The sequence below is a fragment of the Nuphar pumila genome, chromosome 15, assembly GCF_984573655.1.
Source record: "Nuphar pumila chromosome 15, dmNupPumi1.hap1.1, whole genome shotgun sequence".
Taxonomy (NCBI): domain Eukaryota; kingdom Viridiplantae; phylum Streptophyta; class Magnoliopsida; order Nymphaeales; family Nymphaeaceae; genus Nuphar; species Nuphar pumila.
The window spans coordinates 14,162,741-14,172,424 of record NC_143263.1 but is presented as its reverse complement, the minus strand read 5'-3'; positions in this window follow the sequence as shown (position 1 = coordinate 14,172,424).

Sequence of the window (9,684 nt, the reverse complement as noted above, 5' to 3'; positions counted from 1 at the left end):
TATTTTTAATAAAATGTTATTAAAAATATTAAATAATATCTGTATGTATCCGGTGTCCGTGTCAGCATGTCTGGTCGTGCCACTAGAGACACGCAGTCAAAACGGCACATCGGTGTACCTTGTTATGATAAATTAGGGTGGCAATCGGGTTGAATGTGGGTTGATCCAATACTGAATTCCAATTTTCACGAGTAGAGTTGGTTTTGGATCTGGATGTGATCTCTGATCGGTCAAGTATATTGATTTTTTTTCTTATTGCTCATACGCTCAATTGCTAATTGTCACAAACTTTATCATTCTTGCGCTCTCTCAGTTATGGTGGGGTTCTGCCTAACCCCAGCTTGCATATTCATTTTTATCACATAAATAAAATGATGGTTAGGTCAGGTCAGACCTGTTTTCAGACTTATTTGTTTATTTGATTATGAATTTTCCTTCAGCCTTCAATCACTTGCACCTAGGGTATGGTATAAGATCTGGACCTGGGTCTAATCAGGTCTATTATAAGAGAAACCATATCCGAACCCGATAATAACTACGTGAACTAGTACTGCACCATACCCTGTAAAATAACATTTTTTATTATTTTCATTGAAAATTTGCAGTCTTAATCGAAACTCGGATCGGGCTCGAGTTTGGTATAAAATTTCACAAATTATACCCAGATTCATGTATTAATCAGACCTTCAGGTCCGGACCCAAGTCTTAATTGGGTCTTCTTATTTGTCACTATACCCGGACCCTATAGGCTTTGGTCGGGGTAAACTCGACCCGTTGACACCCCTACTTGCACACCAAGCCATCTTTGTAACGCCCCGAGACTTTAACCCAAAATTGTAACATTTTTCTTAAACACGACGAAAATAATAAGTTAGCTTTGGGTCAAACCTCTTAGGCATGTCATAGGCATTCATAACAAAGATATCATTCTACATATTTCATAAAGTCTAACAACAAATAAAATCATAAGTTCGTTACACGAGTTTAAATAAAAATAATTAAACTATCCAAAAGTTATCCCAGGAATATAAAAAATCCATACATCAAGGCCCCTACCGCATCCTGCAACTGCTTCGTACCATCTATTCCTTACCTGAAATATTTAAATAGTAGGGTCAAACTATAATCAGCCTCAACAGTAGGAACACCAAAGGAATAGGTGTGTACTCAGTAACAAGCATGCGCCAACATACAATTATATATCAGTTATATGCAATACATTTATACATCTTAAAATAAATATAATATCACATATTTTCACATATAGTCATTTTGTAATTTTTTGAAAATTTGGCTAAGTATAGAAGAAAAATAGATAGATTCTCGATTTTAGGCTAATGCTTTGGAGTCTGGGCTTGGCCCATGTTTCATTGTCAAGGGCTAAATGAACCACTCAAAATGTGAGAAAAAGTTTTATTTTTTACCTTTAAATTCAAGAAAAAATCATGTTATTTTTTAGTAAAATTTGAAAGCAAAATTCGAGTTATATATCGTTGGATGCGTCTTAAAATTCTGATCGTAACGATATTTTATTCTCTTTGATTTGGGCTATGGTTGGCCCAAAAATCGTATTTTTCCAAAAAAAGATCGCCTCAATGGCTAGATCTGAATTTGGATCTGACTAGATCCGATGGATTTGATCCAAATTAATATTAATCTGGACTCTATCCAAGACCCATATTAATTTTAATTTGATCCAACTCAAAACCCATTGGGATTTTTGGAGATGGATTTGGATATTGGATCCAGATTCAAATCTAAATTCATGCCCAACAAATTTCCAACTTTAAATTCATTAGAAATCTTTAAATTTGAGTTAATTAATGTTAATAAATCTTCCAAGTTAATTTGGTAATTTTTGGAAGCTTCTAAAATTTTATTTATTATTTAATATTAATTAATTAATTTAATATAATTCCAAAAATTAAATTTGACAATTGTTTAGAACTCTAAGTAGAGCCTTTAAAGCCATATAAAATCACTTTAGAAATGTTCTAGTTCAATAATATAATTTTTAAAAGCTTCTAGGTATTTATTTATTAATAAATAATTAATTAATTTTAATTAATTCTAAAATTTATTTTTTTTAGAGTGTTTAGGACTCTTTATAGAGCCCTTGTTCATGCCTTAGAAGCTTTAAGAAAGACATTTAAAAACACTCAAATTGAAAAAGTCAACACATGATGAATTTTGAAAATTTCATAAACTTGAGAAGGGAATCTCGTAAAAAGAAGGCTCTCTCTCTCTCGGGCCCCTTTCTCTCTCCAGCCCATTCTAGAAGGGGCTGGAGAGAGTGGGGGGGGGGGGAGGGGGGTGTCACCCCCTATGCCTATAAATAGGCTACTAAGAGAAAAAAAAAAGAAGGAAAGGAAGAGAAAGAGAAGGAAAAAGAGATAGAAAGAGAGAAAAATGAGAGAAAAAGAGAGGAAGAGGAAGAAGAGGGCTACCTTTTCTTTAATCATCCATCGTTTTTAACCATCCATTAGTGTGTATTTTCAATCTTTGCGTAAGGTATGGGTCTTTCTCTTGTTTTGAATGAGAAAAAGAGCATGGATTTGTATTTCATACAATATTTTAGTAAAAACCCATGAGAAATGAGTAAATCTGAATATTTACTCTAAGATTCATGGTTGAAATTAATGTATTTTTCCTTTTTTAAAATCTATTTTAGAATAAAAATACATATATGTACACACACACACACACACACACACACACACACACATATATATATATATATATATATATATATATATATATATATATATATATATATATATATATATATATATATATATATATATTCCTATGTGCCATTGACCCATGGAGCTGAACTGATCTGCCATGTGTTAAACATGCACAGATCTGGTCCAGATCTAGTGTTCTAAGGTTTTGAAAAAGAAAAATATAAATATAATGCGATCTACATGTCATTAGAAAAAATTTCGTGTATGCTTATTGTTTGATAAAACAAAAAACTTGCTCTTGGTTATTACTCATGTTTGAACAACATATATTGTTGTATGTTCCATGTTAAGTTTGTCTTTTTAGATCCATGTAAAATCTTGAATGCAAAATCAGCATGCGTATGTTTCTTGATGGTGAATATGCTAATGCATGCATGAGTGAGTTTGAATGGGCAAACACATGCATACCTAAATTGTAAAACCTGCACATGCATGCACATTTGATAGACTTTGTTTAAATTTTATTTTTTTGGGTTTTGACTGGCTCGACAGGAACAAATCTAGGCCCTACCAGGCCCAACCACTCGGTTGGGTTAGTGCAGGCCTGGCAGATCCTGCCATGCCAGCCACTTGGCTGGACTGAATTTGGCATAGTTTAGACCTAGCCGCTTGTGGGTAGGATGTGAGCAAAAAAAATATCTTATATGGCAGGCCTAGTTGAACCATAGTCGGCTGGGCAATCGAGTTTGTTTGAATGTAGCCAACTGCGTGTTAGCTGGGCAGAGTATTGAACAATATATATATATATATATATATATATATATATATATATATATATATATATATATATATATATATATACCTATGACTTTTACAAGACTTGTGTCCAGGTGTTTTTTTTGTTTTAAAAATCTAAACATTTAGCATGTTAAATTTGAATCAGGTATATGTGGGTCATGACAAGTATGACATGTACACCGGGTTGCTCAGGTCTAGGCACAAGGTCGAAATAGGTCTGTAGGGTGTTGCAGAACTCAAATTAAGAAATTAAGATTCATGCATGATCATATATATACCCTACCAGGCCCAACCACTCGGTTGGGTTAGTGCAGGCCTGGCAGATCCTGCCATGCCAGCCACTTGGCTGGACTGAATTTGGCATAGTTTAGACCTAGCCGCTTGTGGGTAGGATGTGAGCAAAAAAAATATCTTATATGGCAGGCCTAGTTGAACCATAGTCGGCTAGGCAATCGAGTTTGTTTGAACGTAGCCAACTGCGTGTTAGCTGGGCAGAGTATTGAACAATATATATATATATATATATATATATATATATATATATATATATATATATATACCTATGACTTTTACAAGACTTGTGTCCAGGTGTTTTTTTTGTTTTAAAAATCTAAACATTTAGCATGTTAAATTTGAATCAGGTATATGTGGGTCATGACAAGTATGACATGTACACCGGGTTGCTCAGGTCTAGGCACAAGGTCGAAATAGGTCTGTAGGGTGTTGCAGAACTCAAATTAAGAAATTAAGATTCATGCATAATCATATATATATATATATATATATATATATATATATATATATATATATATATATATATATATATATATATATATATATATGGGCAATCATATTCTCCAGCCTGCATGTACGTAGACCTTCTATGATACATCATGAGCATACATATGCTCGAACTACTCATATATGTATATACTTAAATCACTCATTCACATAGCCAAAACTGCACATGTTTGCCGCTATGAAACAACACATTCGTGTGGTTCAAAACAATGCAAATATTTGGCTCAATAACAACAGGATTATGTGTTTCAAAACAGCCTAGATATATGGTTCTAACTCAACATAGTTATGTAATTTCAAAACAACATAGATATGTGTTTCAAAACAACCTAGACATGTGGTTCTAACTCAACATAGTTATGTAATTTCAAAACAATGTAGATATGTGTTTCAAAATAGCCTAGATTTGTGGTTTTGACTCAACATAATTATGTAATTTCAAAACAGCCTAGATATGTAGTTCTAACTCAGTATAGTTCAAAATAACATAGATATGTGTTTCAAAATAGCACCCTAATATGCGTAAGAACAACACATTTATGTGGTTCAAAATAACACCTAAATGTGTGTAAAAAACACATTTGTGTGGTTCAAATCAACACCTAAATGGGCGTAAAAACATTACCTTTATGTGGCTCCAAACTGCATATAAATTTGAGTAAAAACAACACATAAATGTGACTCAAAATTATATATTTATGTGGCTCCAAATAAGCATATATATATATATATGCGTGAAAAACAGTACAATTTTAAGACTAATGATTCATGAAATCCTTCAATATATGCTTGTATAAATTTTGGAATATTCAGATGCATGAGTCTAGCATGTCACCAACTTAGCAATGCACGTAAACAATAATACTTATGCATGTACAAGTTCAATAAAGTACATATGTATGAGGACAATAATAACATAATTTTGGTACAACGCAGAAGCATGTATCATGCTAAAAGAAAACAATTGAAAACTCATGCTCATAACTTTAGTTTTTTGCAGGGTGTTCATGATTTTCAGAGTTAGTATATTAACATATTATAGGGTATTGGCTAAAATTAAAAAAAAAAACTTTAGAAATATAACAATTTATGCCGAAAAATATACAAGCTTAGGCTTGGGGTGAGGGCCTATTAAGAGGACCCTTCACATGCCCCCCTTATTTCCCATTTGCTCTCTCTCTCTCTCACGAGTTCATCTCTCTCACCAACATCCCCTTCACTTTCGTTCTTCCTTCTGGATATAGATCCTCTCACACGTTTGGAAGGGACTTCGTTGACAGATGTGGGTTGTGAGTATGCTGGAATTATTCATAGATTTCAGCTGGACTGGAAGCAGATCGACCTATCTCTCGGTATCAACGAACTTGTGGTTGCCTCCAAGCCAAATCGATGTAGGAACCCGTTTGAGATAGTGTGTGCAAGGTACCAAGATGCACATGAAGTATGTTTTAATAATGCATTCATCCATACTTTTTCCGCATTATTAAAACATGTACGTGTATATATATTTCTGCAACATTTTTAGGGATAAGTATACAACCCACACTTGTTATTTCATGAATCTGGACTTTTGATTCACATTGACATCATACTCATAAAACAACATATAAATGTATCATCAATACATCAACATATATAACTACCCACTACGCATTCAAACTATATACAACAACGAAACTATATATATGTATGTATATAATTTCAACAATTTATCTCAGTCATGGTTACCACCCACGGCTGAGCATATGTATTGACATACATATGCCTAAAATAGGGTTGTATGCAGGTACATCTTGGTACCTTGCACACACTATCTCAAACAGGTTTCCACATTGATTTGGCTTAAAGGCAACCACAGGTTTGTTGATATCGAGAGATAGGTCAATCTGCTCCCAGTCCGACTGAAATCTGTCAACAGTTCCAGCATATTCACAACCCACATCAGTCAACGGAGTCCCTCCCAAACATGTGAGAGGATCTAGATCTAGAAGGATGAAAGAAAGTGAAGAGGATGCTAGTGAGAGAGAGAAAGAGAGAGCAAATGAGAAATAAGGGGTGTGTGTGAGGGCTCTTCTTAATAGACCCTCACCCCAAACCTATATGGAGTAGGAAATTTTTCAAGAAAATCTGAAATTTCCTAATTCCCTTACTAAATTGGCAAACTCTTTATGATCTTTCCAAAATATAAAAGTAAGAGGAAAAGGTAAGATTTCTAACTTACCATATTACCTTGCTTCTTTTCCTCTAGTCCCTTCTAAAGTAAGCTAGCCAAATCATTTGAGATGGAGAGCATTTTTAACCTTTCTTCTCAAGATTCATCTCTAATTAGGTCCTCTCCAACACGTTAAAGGGAAAGGAGGGGGAAATCTCTTACTTGCCTTAAGCATTAATTTTTTTTTAGGTAGGTTTCTTATATACCTTACCCTTAGCTTAAATAATTTTTAACTAATTAAGGTTACTTAATTAACTAAGCTAATTAGGTGAACCAAGTAGAGACTTATAGGGAAGGAAGGTGGAGCATCCTACCCTGGCTTGGGCGTGGGCCTGACTTCCCTTTAATCCTTATACATCACCTCCTCTTGGATTCAAATTCCAAGAGGATTCAATCCAATAAACAGTTCCTGCCCATATCTCCCACTAGATCCAAATTTAAACCCAATTTTAATCTCACATTTAACTCAAATTCACACCCAATAAATTCTATACTCAAATGCCCATTTATTCTAATTCAGTTGCACATTTATTTCGTCTACATTCAACAAGTTTAAGTCATAAATAAATTTATTTATAGGAAGCTATTAAAAATTCACCAGTGTACAATATTTCCTAGGGCTAAACTAAACACTGATACATTTTTATTTTTATTCAATCAACCATTTCTCTACCAACCTCATAATGTAATATGAATGATTTCATTATTGAATATTTGAGTCTTCCTTTTAACTTGGGGTTGATTCATAACACAAGAGTAATTATAATTTATTATAATAAAAAAAAATCTTTGAGAATGAGAAAGGATCTTTTCAAGTTTGAACTTGTTTGTTTGAAATTTAGTTTTTTTTTGTCATCTTTCATCACTCTTTTAAGTCTTCTGGTTTAATCTCATCCATTTTTTAATTGAGCAATGGGTACAAAATCAATTAGATACTTTTTTTATTAAAAGTACTATACATAATATTTTATCTCTTTCCTATCCCTCTAGGTGTAGTACTTCAATCTCAACATATACTTTTTACTTGCTCATGGATTCATAACACAAGACTTTACTATTCAAGTTGCATTATATATATCAAGGTTCATCGTGACAGAAGCTTTTGCTCATGGAGTTATTTTTTTCATTAGGGATTAAAATCAACAACAAACTGAGGATAATGTATTAGCAAGAATGATAGACCATAAAGAAGTTACTATATCTTTCACAGAGATTAAATATCAGTATTTTTCCATTTACTCATCTATATCTTTCACAAAATTGATCTTCCTTTGACTATAACATTGGAGTTTAATATGTCTCGAATTATCAAATTTACTATATTACCAATATTTGATAGTAGGTCATTGGTAACATTATTATACCTTCCCTATTCATTGCAAGTTGGTCATTAGTTAGCACGAGTTTTACGTATAGCAAGAATTCTTGAAATATTCTTGGGGATTCGTGATTGGTGTTAAACTCACCGTAGTGCAAAGCCATATTTATTTGGTTAGTATGATACAAGTCAATCTTGCCAATAAATGCAATTACAACATGAACCAAGTAAAAAATGCAAAGATAAAATAGAAGGCAGGAATTATAGTGAATAAAATTACACTAAATAATGATGAAATCTAGAAACAAGAAATGAAAAGTTGTGGTGATAAAAAATAAAAGTGGTCAGATCAAACCTTGTAAGATAATACTTCTAACCTTTAAAAAAAAAGGATCAACTGCTTTTCCACTAAAAACTATACTTTTGATTGAGTTAATTTGACCAAAAAAAGTGACTATATTTTTTTATCCCAAACATTTGGTACAACATGGTATCAAAAACCATTTGAGCAATAAAAAATATTTAATCCAATACATGTTTCTCTCTCTAGTTTGTTGATTTTTTAAGTCCTTAAAAAATCTACTTACGTGTCACAATCACTTGATTCAAAACTCATTTTCTACTAACCAAACCTTGTAGATGACATCCATAAGGTCCCATCTAACAAAAAAATCTAAAAAAGCATGAAATGTAAGTAATTTATACTTAATAAATATTATATATAGAGGGAAGGGGGGACCATTCAAACTACTTTTAAAAATCATATTTAAAAATATTTTTTGACAAGTCTGACCACAAATGTGATCTTCATGATAAAAACCTAAGAACTAATTCTTATTGTGAACTTTTTTATGCTTAGATTCGATCTTTATTATCTAGAAAACTTTAAAATTTTCAAACTATTGGTTTTTAGCATAATACAAAATCCTATGTATATATTGAAAAATTTTGCTACAAGAGTTGGTTGATAGTTCTTAGGCTTTTTACTTTGGAGATCGCATCTGAACAATCATATTTGCCAAAAAATACTTTTTAAATCAATTTTTGAAAGTGGTTTATGGAAGATCTGTCACACGCATGAAAGGTGTGGACGTGAGTTGAAGGACATGTATAATTATGCAAGAAACCATCACAGACATTATTTATCTCACAACCTCTTGCCTTTCAGATTTCTAGTATAATGACTTTTTTTCAAAAAATCTGTAAACTTTTATGCATTGTAGAACCGGCCTGGATTGAGACATGTCTAATAGAAAAGTGCCCCTTCAACTCTAAGGGCCATAACCCTTGATTTAAGAGTATGTAACTTGTATTTTGATGTTATCTTATTATCTTAATTTAGGTTAGGTTTATGTTCTATATTAATCTGTTATATAACTCTTTCATGCCTTTTGGGAGTTATGCAATGGTTGGGAGTGTCCCCTTTTCAGTGGTTTTCTTATGGCTACTTACATCCCTACATCTCCTACATGGCCATAAGGGGCAACCTCCTCCCACTTTTGAGTTTTGTATTGGTACATATCTTTGAATTTTATATTATTTACACAATCTTTGTGGACTTATATATACACTCACCATCTTAGACATACCCGAGTCCCATTTGACTCATATGTCTAGAAAATACCTCCTTAGTGATTGCTTTTGTCAAGAGATTTGCTACCATGTCACTTGAAAGAATATAATCTACTATTATTTTATTTTTCATAAACATGTTATACACATATTGATATTTGACCTTATTAGATGTATAACAACTTTGTTATTACAATAGATTTGAACTGAATTGATTGAAATATCCAATTTCAAATAATTCAAGAAGTGATTTATCCAAACACCAAATATTGTTGTCATGTTACAAGCTATATATT